Source organism: Podarcis filfolensis (assembly GCF_964270895.1).
Source record: "Podarcis filfolensis genome assembly, chromosome: 16".
Taxonomy (NCBI): domain Eukaryota; kingdom Metazoa; phylum Chordata; class Lepidosauria; order Squamata; family Lacertidae; genus Podarcis; species Podarcis filfolensis.
The window spans coordinates 29,755,076-29,770,395 of NC_139620.1; the positions used below are offsets into that span (position 1 = coordinate 29,755,076).

The window sequence follows — 15,320 nt, forward strand, 5'->3', positions numbered from 1 at the left end:
TTTGAGTTGACCTCTGGGGCTTTGTCGGAATTATCCAGCAGGATGCAGGCAACCTCTACAATCTGCTTCAAGATGCCAACATTTATTAATTAGATTTATTTCTTCCCCAAGAGGCTGAAGGTGGAGAATGCGATTCCTCACCCCACCCCTTTGCATCTAGCACTATCTATGTTCATCTGCAGGAGCTCTCCAGAATGTCAGATTTATCGCCCTAACTAGAGATGCTGGGGATCAAACCCGGGACCTTCTGCATGCAAAACAGTTGCTCCACCACTGAGCCATGGTCCTTCCCAAGCCCTTGGCCACCTTGCATGGTTAAGTAAGGTAAATAAAGTGGTGGCCTGCCCTTCCAAAACATTCAGATTTTTTTTTTACCCACTATGATTTTTAAAAAAATATTCCTTTTGTCCATAACCACCCAATGAATCATTGGGGGGTTTTATTTTATTTTTAATGCCTGCCGTAGCTCTAATCTCTTCCTGCATACCCGGCAGCGTTGGATAGAAAAAGAAAGCTTAAAGAGGTCTTTAATTAACACGAGAGGGATGGGTGCGTATCGCTCTGCCCCAGCTGCTAGATAGGAGTTTTGAGTGGTGGGAAGGATCTGTACATACTGTTCCTGTTTCAGCTGGAGTTATGCAGACAGGAGGCTGCTAGTGCTTCTGAATCTACGCAGAGATGCCTTCTGCTAGTTTGGAACAGCGTGCAGAGTGCCTTTTCCCTTCCATCTGGGGAGAAGCAGTAGGAAAGGCACCGCCTTGCGCCAGATCTGAGATGTTTTATTTTTCATTTCTTAATGAAATTTGAGACAGTTATGCAGAGCGCAAGGAAACTCAAAGCAGGCACAGCTTGCGTTGCTATCAAAGCAGTGACCAGAAATGTTTGGAAGTTGCATCTGACCACAAGAGTCTTTGCAAAATCGGAGGAAGCAATTCACCACCTTGGTCATTAATATCAGCAGTGGAAGGGGCAACTAGGTAATGGAGAAAGGTTTCCACCTTTTAGCTTCTCTGTCATTATTAAAGGCACTCTCGCCCATGAAATATACTCAGAGTCGAGAGTGGATTTCATGCCCTTTATTCAGCTCAAAGTGGTGAGGAGGAATGAAAGTTCCCTCAAAGTATCTGCTTTATATACATTATTTACACAATGGGCTGCATGTGATTGGCTAATTCTGGGATTCTCCTGTAGGCCAATCAGGTTGTGGATTCACTTCCATCTGGAGCGGGATTGGGTGGCTCCTGCGGACCAATCATACTGCTGCATTGTTCTAGGACCAATCAGACTACTGCATTTTGGATCCTATTCAACTCAGTACATAACAGCCCACCTGGAAATTCAAGCCGTCTTCCTGCCACCTGGAGGGAGCCAGGCAGACCTGGACACTTCAGGTAAGACCTGGAGGCCTGGCATCCCTAGATAGGACAGCTTGGGTTGGGAACCCAAAGCCTGGGGCCAAATATGGCCCACCATTCCTCTCTTTCTGGCCCTCGGGACTCTCCTCAGCCCACATATCCCAGTGACCCAGCTTCACACCTTCCTTGCGTGTTTTTGCCTGGCTGAGATTTGTCCTTGGACTCTGACCATGCTTGTTGTTTGCCCAGATGGAGAATAGTGAGATGAGTGTGCAGATGTGTCTATTATGCAGAGGTGAAACGCACCATTGTTGCTCCGTCCATTTTCGCCTCTGGCCCTGCCTACCACTGACACGTAGTCCCGGAAAGTAGAAGAAGACACTGTGATCTTCGAGCTGGAAAATTTTTCCTTACCCCTGAAATAAACGATGCCTTTCAGAGGACAGTCCCTCTGAAAGCCCTTCAGATAGAAGTTTGTGGTCCGAAAAGCAGGGTATATATGACCATTCCAGAATCATAAAATTGTCACGTTGGAAGGGACCCCAAGGATCATCTAGCCCAACCCCCTGCAATGCAGGCATCTTTGGCGCAATGTGGGGCTCGAACCCATTACCTTGAGATTTACAGTTCAGTGCTCTATCAACTGAGCCAGCCCAGAGAGTTTCGAATTTTGAAATTTGAATTTTGGCACCTTTAAGAAATTAATCGCAATCTAACAGTGCTTTTTTTCTGGGGGTACTCAAAATGTTAAAAGTGTGGCACTAACTGTAACAACTTCTTCATGAGTAGTTGCCCGTTTTATTCTTTGTTTAAAAAGCACTGCTATCTAGATACAGTAAGGGAAGAAAACTAATGGCCACCAGTACATTTTTAGCATTGTGTAGGTTTGCACAGTTGCCTCCAAAAAAAAAAAAGAGGAGTGAATGAACAAGAGAAAGAGAGAGGTGCAAATACAGACAAACTGATCTTTGTTAAGAAACCTTTGACGCTTTCAAAGGAGTGTGTGTGTGTGTGTAGAAAGTGTTTATTGCATTTCATTAGGAGAGACTAAGTTTTGCTTTTTTTCTTCCACGGTGGAGACTTGAGAGGCCACTTCAGTTAATCGAGGATACAGAACGGAGCCAAATCAGATGTTTTTCCTATCAAGGCCCTTTAAAAAACAAAAAATTAAGATGGCTGTTTAGAGTCTCCAATGGACCAAGGTTCATTAAGGCTGTTAACATCCCAGAGCCGCTGTCTTCTGACCCTCCTCTCGGTTTGGGTGGCCCGAACGAGACTCTCCCCAAGGGTTCATTACAGGTGGTAGGCAGACAGGCCTGGAGCCTAGGCCATACCACAGAGCCCTGAGAGAAATGTGTTTCCCTGACCAAAAAAGCACAATCTTATATTCTTAAAAACATTCCAGCCCTGTCTGGGTGTTCCTCTGCATGCATTCCTGTACGTGGGATTATTATTGTAGAGAATTTATAAAGTCATTCATTTCTCTGGAAGTGTACGGCGCGGGCTCTGCTTGAATGGTCGGGCCTAGCGCAAAAACCCCGAGCCATGTGGGCCTATAAAAACACAACAGTAAATAAATCAGCAGGGAGAATTTACACTTTGTCCTTCTGATTGTTTTTACACTCCATGGCTCAGAAGCAGAGCCCAGAGTGTAAAATAAATAACCTTGTGGCAATGCTCCACTAGCCTGTTAGTAGCAGGGCGAGACCCAGATATATTTACAAGCTGTGCTCTCCAGGCAAAAGCCAGGCGAGGCTGCAGAGGCGATGTATTCGGTGGTTCATTATTTTGTCATACATCAGAGTTTTATTACATGGCTGTCATGGCCAATGCTTTCAGGCCAGAGCGACAGAAGAGTTATACATTTCTGGAGCAGGAAATTCAGGCGCTGCCATCTTTTCTTCACCTCCCTCCTTCCACAGTTTTGCTCTCCTGCCCTGAACTCTGGCATGGCGGTGTTCAGTACGGCCATTCCAAGACTGCCATATTTGAAGTCCCTAAAATATCAGATCAGGAATTTCAAGAGGGCTGCCCGTGTTTTGTGGAACTGCCCTTACTTGTTTCGGGAAACAACTGAAGGCATTTCTTCTTTCAGCAAGCTTTCCGACGGGATGAAAGCATCCCGATTGTTTATCCTGTATTCCTTTTAGATCTATCTTTAGTTGGGTTTTGTACTTCTTTCAAAACTATTATTAGATGGTTTCATGGCATGCTTGCAAAATTGCCTCAAGACTCAGCGCGTAAGGCAATTCATAAATCGGTAAACCAACAACAGTGCTGTTACAGAGTTTAGTGCCAGGAACGCTGCATCACCAAAATGGATGTTTGTGTGGGATAGGAGAGCATAAGGCCTGGGTGGAATGTACACACAATTTTTTTTAAATGCTGTGAAAATGCTTTTTAAAAAACAAACAAAAACGTTTTGAAAAATACATTGAATTTGCTATAGCTCACTGTCGCCATCTAGTGTCACATTTGTATATTGCACTTTCCAACACATTTTAAAGCTGAGTCCCTGGGCTCTGTATCCAGACCTCAGCCACACCTCTCTTCGGGCCACAGCCCTCACTAATCCTCCTTCACCCCCTCCTGAAGTTCTAGCTGGATAGAGTTATGTGCATGTAGAGAGCTCTCACTTTACATGGCTCTAATGTGTTTATTTCTTGCATTTATATCTCACCTTCTTCTCCAAGGAGCCCAAGATGGCATGCATGGTTTTCCCACTCCACAATGACCCTATGAAGTAGGTTAAGCTAAGAGTGAGTGAATTGCCCAAGGTCTCCTAGTGAGTTTCATGGCCAAGTGGCGATTTGAACCTTGATCTCCCAGGTCCAATGCTCTAGCCAAGACACTACACACCTAGCATTAAACAGTGGAAGCCACAACTATTACTCTGCCCCCCAATTCATGGCCTACCAATGGGGCTGTGAAAGTGGAAGGGGCATTTTTTGCTCAGTGCTATGTCCTGGCAACCTCAGAGTTGGCATACCTGTCAGTGTATGCCACTTAAAAGCTTGCACAACCCACTTCATTTGATCTACCTGGCAAGTTCTTCTTGAGAGACCCATGAGCCACTGCTTGGCAGAATGTACAAACATCTTGTACATGGTGCCAGCCGAAAAATAATCCTTCGGTGGCACAAGAAAGGATTCTGTTGAGTATTCTGGAAACAAGTCCCTTCTAGCAACTTGATTTCTATTTGAGCTTTTAAGAAGTTCTTCTTGAAGAGGAGGTGAGGGGAAAACAGCACACACAGTGGTACCTCCAGAGGAAAGTCTTTCTTGCATTCTGAAGAACTAATGAAGACGAAGTCGTGTTATAGACAGATGTCTCTCATCGGCTTCACCCAGAAGCGAGAAGGAAATTCTGATGTTCTCCATCATCACGGCACCAGGTCTTTGGGTAGCAACATGTTTATTTAACAAGCTACCTTCCTAGACTAGACCTTGCCCTCCAATGGAAGCTTTTTTTAAAAAAAAAGCCTTCTTTGCAAGCTTTGATGTTAATTTAGAGTCAGAATTGGTTCAGAACAAGGGGAATGAATGGGCGTCTCCACACAACAGCTTATTGTGGACTTATTGTGCCCATTCTTAAACATTTTGCACAGTATCCATGCGACATCATCATCATCAAAATGGCTGCCAGTTAGTTACCAAGCTGGCTTCAAAGTACTGGTATTGGAGTATAAAACCCTATACAGCTTGGGCTATGGGTACTTTAAAGATTATTTCACACTGTATAAACCCAACCAATCACTACATTCTACAAGATGCAGGAATTTAAGAGGAGCCCTGCTGGATCAGGCCAATAGCCCATCTAGCCTAAAATCCTGTTCTCAAAGTAGCCAACCAAATGCCGGTGAGAAACTCGAAAGCAGGATTCAAGCACAGGAGCCCTCTCCCCTCCTGTAGTTTCCAGCAACTGGTATTCAGAAGAATTGCTGCCTTCAATCATGGAGGCAGAGCATTGCCATCAATGGCCCTGTCCTCCATGCATTAGTCTAACCCTCTCTAAAAGATAAGTAGGTTGGTGGCTGTCACTTCCTCCAGTGGGAGTGAGTTCCATAGTTTAACTATGTGCTGCATGTAGTTTCGTTTATCCGTCCTGAATCTTCCAAAATTCAACTTCATTGGATATCCATGAGTTCCAGTGTTATGAGAGACAGAGAGAGAGAGAGACAGAAGGAGGGAGGGAGGGAGGGAGGGAGGGAGGGAGGAAGAAGAAGAAGAAGAAGAGGAGGAGTTTGGATTTGATATCCCACTTTATCACTACCCACAGGAGTCTCAAAGTGGCTAACATTCTCCTTTCCCTTCCTCCCCCACAACAAACACTCTGTGAGGTGAGTGGGGCTGAGAGACTTCAGAGAAGTGTGACTAGCCCAAGGTCACCCAGCAGCTGCATGTGGAGGAGTGGGGAAGCGAACCCGGTTCACCAGATTATGAGTCTACAGCTCTTAACCACTACAGTGGTACCTCTGGATTCAAACGGGATCCAATCCGGAGCCCAGTTCGCATCCTGAAGCGAACGCAACCCGCGTCTGCGCATGTGCGGGTCTTGATTCGCCGCTTCTGCGCATGCGTGTGACGTCATTTTGAGTGTCTGCACATGTGCGAGCAACGAAACCCGGAAGTAACGCGTTCCGTTACTTCTGGGTCACCGCGGAGCGTAACCTGAAAACCTGAAGCATATTTAACCCAAGGTATGACTGTACACCACAGAGGGAGAGGGAGAGAGAAACTTCCCTCTATCTATTTTCTCCATGCCATGCATAGTTTTATAAACCTTTCTCATGTCACCTCTCACTCAACTTTTCTCTAAACTAAGAGGTCCCAGATGCTGCAACCCTTTTCCCAACTCTGCAACTCTTTTGGAGGTGAGGAAGCCAGAACTGTACACAGTATTCCAAATGTAGTCACACCATGGATTTGTATCACAGAATAGGGCGTCCTGCAAATGCCACCCTGTCAGGAGGTCCATTGTGCGTGGTGTCCGAATTGGGCCTTTAGTGTGGTGGCATCTGTACCCTTTGGAACTCCCTCCCACTGCATATAAGAAAGTTTCCTTCTCTATCTTTTTATGTTGTTGTTGTTGTTGTTTAGTCGTTTAGTCGTTTAGTCGTGTCCGACTCTTGTGGGGGCCAGACTATATTTTGAAGGGGGGGAAATGAACGAATTCCTATGCCCCACAAATAACCCAGAGATGCATTTTAAATAAAAGCACACGTTCAACTCATGTAAAAACACCAGGCAGGCCCCACAAATAACCCAGAGATGCATTTTAAATAAAAGGACACATTCTACTCATGTAAAAACATGCTGATTCCTGGACTGTCCACGGGCCGGATTTTGAAGGCGATTGGGCTGGATCCGGCCCCCGGGCCTTAGTTTGCCTACCCCTGGGTGTGAAGGAATGCTAGAATTTGTGGTAGGGTGACCTAGAGAAGAGGGGAGATGTCTGGAGAAGCCGTCCAAGTCAGCAGCCATCCCTACAGCTTTTGGGAGCTCATTCCAAAATTCGCAAGGCATCTGAAGCAACTGCTTAATGATGTTTCATAACAGTGTTTCGGTTCTGTGACTCACCCCAGAATCAAAATCGAGGCAACCCCCAACGTTCAGAATGGGAAGGCTTTGATTATCAGGACATCGGAGCCACATCCTAACCGCCAACCAAGATGCTCAGTAATCATGTTTTTAAAAGCCACACATGTTTTCTTTGGAAGAAAGAGTCTCTCTTGAATTCTCTGGTTGTACTGGAGGTTATTTTAGCTTTATCTGTTTGGCTGCATTAGAGCCCAGATTCCAGCTACTTGGTTTAAAACTGGATATTCCCTGAGCTGTTGCACTCCTGAGTATTTTGGATTCGGTCCTCCGCATAAGTAACAAAAATAAATATACAGCGAGGAGCTGCAATTTTAACAGTACACCAATCTAGATGTTAGGATCCAAACTTTCTCCTTTGTTTTTTATGTATGACTAGCACATGTATGGGGGGGGGGGAGGAACCCAGTGTTTATGTTGTATAACAGCCGAGCTTGTAATTTCAAGAGAACCACAAAAAGTGTAGGCTAAAGAAAGAAAAATAGACAATTCAAGTCCAATTATGTGATAAAACCCAATAGGTCTGCCTTGGCTACAAAAATTGTGATGATTCCCTAAAGTCTAAAATTAATCTTATACAGAATCATGAAGGTTGCTGTTTTTTAGAAAGAAAGAAAGAAAGAAAGAAAGAAGTTCTGCTCTATGATTTTGATGATTATGTTAAATTAGTGGGCGGCTGGCTGTTCGACTAATCCACAAGGCAAGCCCAACCAACTATATTAACAGTTCAGTTCTTGCATCTTTGAAGTATTTTAAAAATTACATTTATATCCCATCTTTTTCTCCAAGGATCTCAAAGTGGCCTACTTGGTTCTGCCCAGGGCTTTTTCCCAGCCAGAACTCACTGGAACTCAGTTCTGACATTTCTCTCTCTCTCTCTCTCTCTCTGAACTATCAATTCTTTATTGATTAAAAGATTTGCATGTCTATACAAACATTATGTATTATCTCTTAACAGTTAAAAAAATGAAGAAAAAAATTATATAAAATAGAAAATTTATAAAGGGGGGGAAAAAGAAATAATGAAATACCAAAGATAAGAAACAAAGAAATCAAATTTTTAAAAAAGAGACAAAGTTATTTACATAGTAAAAGTACTCATCGACACCAACCCTTCCCATCCTTCTCATTATACTGTTTAATATAACATTCTTTACATCGTATAATATCATTTCTTTCTGCTTTGTATACCTTCCTTTGATCTTTTCCTTTACAAATATCACTCAATTTCTGCTAATATGGAGTTATTTGTACAATAAAGTTGTACATAATTCTTAATATCGAAACAAAAAACAGCTAGAGAATGGATAATATATCGTTCTGACGCTTCTCAGGTGGGCGCCATTGCCATCATAAGAGAACAAGGGAGGTGTTCATGGTGAGTTCCAGAGCCTCATTTTCTTGAAAAATAGCACTGGTTCTGCCCCCTTTTCATTTCCTCCCCAGAATAATCCTGTGAGCATCCTGTTCTCAAGTAGGACTCAAGCACAAGAGCATTTTCCCCTCCTGCAGTTTTCAGCAACTGCTATCCAGAAGCATAAGTGCCTCCAGCTCTGGAGGCAGCTCATAGCCACCTGTCAGGAGTCCAGTCCCCGGCTTGATAACACAGTGAGTGTAGTTAATTAAAAAGGATGACTTACTGTCAAAACAAACAGATAGATCCTTATCATACGAGTAACAATTTATGTTGGAAATGCAAGGAAAAGGAAGGTATCTTTTATCATATGTGGTGGACGTGTCCCAAGGTGAAATACTTCTGGGGGGAAATTTACAATGAATTGAAAAAGATGTTGAAATATACATTTATAAAAAAAAAAAAAACAGAAGCCTTTCTACTTGGAATAATAGGTTTGGAATTGCCCAAGAAAGATGTTAAACTGTTTTTGTATGCCACAACTGCAGCAAGAATTTTGTTAGCCAAAAACTGGAAACGACAAGAATTACCAACAGTGGAGGAATGGCAGATGAAGATGATGGACTTTTTGGAGCTGGTTGACCTGACTGGAAGAATCAGAAAGAGGAGGAGTACCAAGAAGAATGGAAGAAATTTAAGGACTATTTAGCTAAATATTCCAAGATAATATAACTAGAATTACTTGTAAGTACCAAATTGGCCTAGGAGTTAAATATGTGAAATTGTATAACATTATGGATAGAAGACAATTTGAAAAGAAAGACAGATGTTAATTGATTAAGTTAATTTTATTTAAAAGTAGTATTGGAAAACTGCTACAACGATCTACATGGAAACTCAACTAGGGGGATTCGAGGAAGTCATTTAACAATGATAACAAAATTGGGATTTTAACAGAGAGGATAAATGTTTGTTTGTTTTTTTCTTTTTTATATATTGTAATGTTTTCTTATTTGTTTGTTATAAATTTGGAAAATTAATAAAAAATTTGAAAAAAAAACCAAAACAAACAAACAGATAGCTCCGGACGGCTTTAACAGAGCCTCCACCATCATCAATAAAGATGACCCTTCTGAAGACTGCTTCCGGCGAGACCAGAAGCAACTGAACTTTCGCTTCATACGTCTTCTGTTTTGCTTCCTGTCTTGCAGCCCGCCCATTCGCTGAGACCTCGGACTGAGTGGGTCAGCTCCCTCCTCTTCCCCATTCTCTGAGAGGCTGTCTCTTAACTCTTTCCCGCCTGTTTGTGCTTCCGGCGAGCTTTGACTGTGTTCTAGCTTGCTCTCCGCCATTCCCTTATCAGCTGGCATCCCAAGGGGCGGGGGAGTTGGCACTAGCCAGTGCTCATCCTGCATGGCAGTTAACCCTCTCTGTTCCTGGCTGCTTTCTTCAGTTGGCAACAACCCTTCCCTGGGAGCTGGCTGCAAACCTCCCCTGGGAGCTGGCTCATTCATGACACCACCCTGACTAGTAGCCATGTAGCCCACATTCTGCACTTGTGCACAGGGAACAATATGGGGAACTAGATCAAAAGTCCCATTGTATGAGTCCACCTCATCCATCAGAAGATGACAACTTCTGCTGGAAATGGAGCCCACTTCTGAAGGCCGCCATTTTTTTTTTATCTTGGATGCCACAAGATAACACAACATTTGAGGAATTGAGGGTGGAGAAAATGCTGGAATCATCTCTCCTAATGACCCCAAAAATTGAGAACCACCCCCACCTCCAAATGGTCAGGAATTGTTACAAATGGGAGCAATGAAAAAGCGGACCCATCTATTCCTCAGTCCCGGTTGCCTAATCTCAAAAAGAATATTGTGGAGCTGGAAAAATGGTCTGGAGAGGACAACAAGAATGATCAAGGGGATGAAACGACTCTCCTTATGAGGAAAGGTTGCAGTATTGGGGATTTTTTTTAGTTTAGAGGAAAGGCAAGTAAGAGGTGACCTGATAGAAGCACATAAAAGCATGTGTGGTGTAGAGAAATAAATGTTTTTCTCACTGTCTCCTAACACTAGAACTCAAGGAGAAATCTAGTAAAGCTGAATGTCAGAGGATTCAGGACAAATAAGTACAACTTAACACAAAGCATGGTTGAACTGTGGAATTTCCTTCCCACATGATTGGGAAGTTTTTAATGTTTGATCTTTTATCGTGTTTTTAATATTATGTTTGGAGCCACCCAGAGTGGCTGGGGAAACCCAGCCAGATGGGCGGGGTATAAATAAATTATTATTATTATTATTATTATTATTATTATTATTATTATTATTATCTTTGTGACCCCATGAACCAGAGCACTCTAGGCACTCCTGTCTTCCACTGCCTCCCGCAGTTTGGTCAAACTCATACTGGTAGCTTCAAGAACACTGTCCAACCATCTCTTCCTCTATCGTCCGCTTCTCCTTGTGCCCTCAATCTTTACCAACATCAGGGTCTTTTCCAGGCAGTCTTCTCTTCTCCTGAGGTGGACAAAGTATTGGAGTCTCAGCTCCAGCATCTGTCCTTCCAGTGAGCACTCAGGGCTGATTTCCTTCAGAATGGAGAGGTTTGATCTTCTTGCAGTCCATGGGACTCTCAAGAGTCTCCTCCAGCACCATAATTCAAAAGCATCAATTCTTCGGTGATCAGCCTTCTTTATGGTCCAGCTCTCACTTCCATACATCACTACTGGGAAAACCATAGCTTCAACTATTATTATTATTATTATTATTATTATTATTATTATTATTATTACCTATGAGCTTCCCATAAGAATCCACTTGGCCACTGTGAGAACAGGATGTTGGACTAAATGGGCCTAGATGTTCATATGCAATGCATATTTTTTCAGACCAACCCATTCGTGTGAAAGATGCCACAGGACTTGGTTTTTTGCAAACACATATAGAATTTTCTGTTGAGACTCGACTCAAAGTCTCCCAAATGACTCAAAGCCCATTTGCTTTCGCGGCAGTTCTCTCCTTCCCCTGAGTGACAGGACAACAATCTGAGGTTAATATCTCCAATAAAATTACAGCCATTTAGTAAGAGCGAGAATTTCTATAGTAGAAGCCACATTCAAAATGCAGAGGAAGTAAAATGTTCTTCTGAAGGGACCAATGCAAATTGGATGGGAGGGGAGAGAGAAGAAACACACATTTCAGCTTACAATAACACAGCGAAGCAGCAGCCCACCTACCACCTCCTCAGACCTTGACAAGAGATATAATTGCCCTACGGGAATTGTAACGGGATACAATGCCTTCCACCTCTGGGTTTCGAGTTCGAATTCCAAATCCATCTTAGCTCAGCAGCGATCAAAGGTCACTACCGCTACTGCTGCCAACGGCCGCTCAGTAGCATATTTGAAACAAGAAGGTGGTCACCTCTTGGTTTCTAAAGGGAGAGGATTTTATTTTATTAATCTTTTTAGAGGGGGTAAAGGTAAAGGTAAAGGGACCCCTGACCATTAGGTCCAGTCGTGACCGACTCTGGGGTTACAGCGCTCATCTCGCTTTATTGGCCGATGGAGCTTGCGTACAGCTTCCGGGTCATGTGGCCAGCATGACTAAGCCACTTCTGGCGAACCAGAACAGCGCACGGAAACGCTCTTTACCTTCCCGCCGGAGTGGTACCTATTTATCTACTTGCACTTTGACATGCTTTCGAACTGCTAGGTTAGCAGGAGCAGGGACCGAACAACGGGAGCTCACCCCGTTGCGGGGATTCGAACCGCCAACCTTCTGATCGGCAAGCCTTAGGCTCTGTGGTTTAACCCACAGCGCCACCCGCATCCCCTTTTAGAGGGGTAGCAACAGTTTAAAGACATCTGCCTATCTCCATGGAGGAATCCTGAGGACAGCATATTGAGTGGGGATGTAAGAAGGCTTTGTTTTCCATTCCATCGCATCCAGTACTGTTTGCCTTCTGCTGCTGTTCATCTTCCACCGCAAACTGTGCTATTTGTTTCGCTGGCCTGCTGTGGCAAAATTACGTAACTTACATAATTAATTGCGTAAATTGCATCACATTATTCCATCCAATTAAATTCAAGGGAAATGCAACAGGAGAGATGAAAAGCGCAGAGCAAAGCGGCCTATGGGACTCACTCCCACAGGAAGCAGGGATGGCTTCAAACCTAGATGGTCTTAAAAAAGGATTACAGTGGTACCTCGGGTTACATAAACTTCAGGTTACATACGCTTCAGGTTACAGACTCTGCTAACCCAGAAATAGTGCTTCAGGTTAAGAACTTTGCTTCAGGATAATAACAGAAATCGTGCTCCGGCGGCGCGGCGGCAGAAGGAGGCCCCATTAGCTAAAGTGGTGCTTCAGGTTAAGAACAGTTTCAGGTTAAGTACGGACCTCCGGAACGAATTAAGTACTTAACCCGAGGTACCACTGTAGTCAAATTCATGAAGGAGAAGGCTGTCAATGGCTGCTAACCATGATGGCTCTGCTCTGCTTCCACAGCTGGAGGCAGTAATGTTTCTGAATACCAGTTGCTGGAAACTGCATGAGGGGAGAGGACTCTTGTGCTTGGTGAAGCAACATGCAATTTACATGTACTTACCTTTATCAATGCCCACCATTCAGTTTACAGTAAACCTGACCTGATGGAGAGAAACGGATGCCATTTCCTGATTCAGCAGTGCAAAAATACCCTAAATCAGTTGTAGAAATCTAGACAACATTCAAAAAGTAAAAAATTGTTGCCCAATTATCCGGGACTGCAGTGGCAGTCAGTTATCGACAAGATGAAGCTATTTTTGCAGACTTGCTATGATTAGTTCACTCTAGGAAACAATTCCACTTGTATGGTCCTCCATGTGATTCCCAGAAAGCCATCTATTTAAGGATGCACTGTCCTTGTAAACGTATCTGTTTGAAACACAGGAAGGGGTTACAGGAGGCAAAAAGATAAATAACTGGTGCCCTGGGAGTGCCTCACCATTCCCAGAGTGCTACATGGCCTGATTAAAGCAAATGGAGCACACAGGCGCTGCAAGTCCCCTTTCTTACCGGGGAAGTAATCCTTCCTGTTATCTGAGGTTCAGGCTGTGTGTGTGCCAATCCTTATGTAGGCAAATGGCTCCATTCACACATAAGAGGTACCAGCAGACTTGGGGAAGTTCTGAGGTCTGTAGAAAAATGGGAGGGGGGGGCTAAAGCCATAACATCCTCACCCCCCAAACAACCAGTAAATGAGGGCTGAGCATGTTCAGTGGTGGGGAGAAAAAAAAACTGGAGGTGGGGGCATGGGATGGAGTGGCTTAAGTTATTGAAAAAGCAGCACAACACACTGCAACATTTTGTTGCAGATCCTATATGACCCTGCCATTCCTGGTCTTTGTCATTAGGAAGCCACTCGCTCTATTATTGCGTTGTTGTTGCTGCTGTTGCTGTTGCTGTTGTTGCTATCTCTTATTTAATAATAATAATAATAATAATAATAATAATAATAATAATAATAATTTATTTATACCCCATCCATCCGGTTGGGTAATAATAATAATAATAATAATTTAGTTAGTTATACCCCACCCATCCAGCTGGGTTTCCCCAGCTACTCTGGGCAGCTCCCAAAATAATAATATTAATAATAATAATAATAATAAGCGATAAACCATCAAACATTTAAAACCTCCCTAAACAGGGCTGCCTTCAGATGTCTTCTAAAAGTCAGATAATTGTTTATTTCCCTGACATCTGATGGGAGGGCGTTCCACAGGGCGGGCACCACTACCAAGAAGGCCCTCTGCCTGGTTCCCGGTAACTTCACTTCTCGCTGTGAGGGAACTGCCAGAAGGCCCTCGGAGCTGGACCTCAATGTCCGGGCAGAACGATGGGGGTGGAAACACTCCTTCAGGTATACTGGGCTGAGGCCAATTAGGGCTTTAAAGGTCAGCACCAACACTTTGAATTGTTCTCAGAAACATACTGGGAGCCAATGTACGTAGGTGCTATCAGGGTATAGCTTTGGGGTAGCAATCCAGAACCCCCCAAAAGAAAGTGACCTCCAAACGCAGCCCCCTGTTTTGAAATAAGTGAAGGATACCCTAGGGACCTCCTGAACCTTCCTATCCCAGCTCACTCACTGAGATGATCTGTAGGAGGATCATTGATTGCCCTTCCCCTGCCCCGCTTTGAGTTTTGACACTGACACAAAACCAAGCCTTTCGTGTCATTGACCCAGCCCTGCAGAAAGGTTCTTCCCATGATGCATCTTGTCTCTACTGAAATGTGTGTCATCATCTCTTCCTTCCACTGGTCTTGAAGAAAGATGGCCCACGAAATAAGAACGTAGGGCAAGCTTCCTCAACCTCGGCCTTCCAGATGTTTTGAGACTACAATTCCCATCATCCCTGACCACTGGTCCTGCTAGCTAGGGATCATGGGAGTTGTAGGCCAAAAACATCTGGAGGGCCGAGGTTGAGAAAGCCTGACGTAGGGCCTGACGTCAGGATCAAGCCAGTGGCCCATCTAATCCAGCTTCCTCTCTCACAATGACCAGCCAGATGTCTGTGGACCCAAGCAGGACCCAAGCACAAGAGCACTCTCCCCTCATGGGGTTTCCAAAGCTGGTATTCAGAAGTCCACAGCCTCCACAGTTAAGGTAGAACATCATAGCGAGTTGTGTGGCAGTTCCCGACCCCGCCAGGTGGAAATAATGGCACATGACACAATTATTAAGGTTAAAAAAGGCCACAACTTTATTGGTTACAGGTGATGAGTGGTATTAGCTTAGGCATTGGTCCTAACCAACTATATCCGACTCCAGCCCGTCTGCTTGAAGTCAGGGAAGGGTTAACCAGCAGTAGGGGGAGCTCTGCTGATGCACATCAACTAGGAAGTCCCCCGGGGTCTCCGCTAGGGGGCGTGTCTTAGGCCCTCACCTCCCTAGGCTTCGGACAGGGCCATGCCCCCCAGAATCCTTTAACGGACTACCCTTCAATATGTGGGGCAGGT

At 44.2% G+C, this 15,320-nt stretch overlaps 2 long non-coding RNA genes across 3 annotated transcripts in view; both read right to left on the reverse strand.

Annotated features, from left to right (window-relative positions):
* Positions 1-15,320, reverse strand: part of LOC310751455 — a 175,612-nt gene that overhangs the window by 58,589 nt on the left and 101,703 nt on the right. The window lies entirely within an intron of this gene.
* On the reverse strand, positions 2,362-3,698 carry LOC310750889. Of its 2 annotated transcripts, none has more exons than XR_014542349.1 (2): positions 3,413-3,698; positions 2,362-2,505 (listed from the first exon to the last, which is right to left on the reverse strand). It is a non-coding gene; the product is annotated as an uncharacterized lncRNA (long non-coding RNA). The 2 variants fall into 2 exon arrangements; XR_014542350.1 differs by having other exon boundaries at positions 3,219-3,698.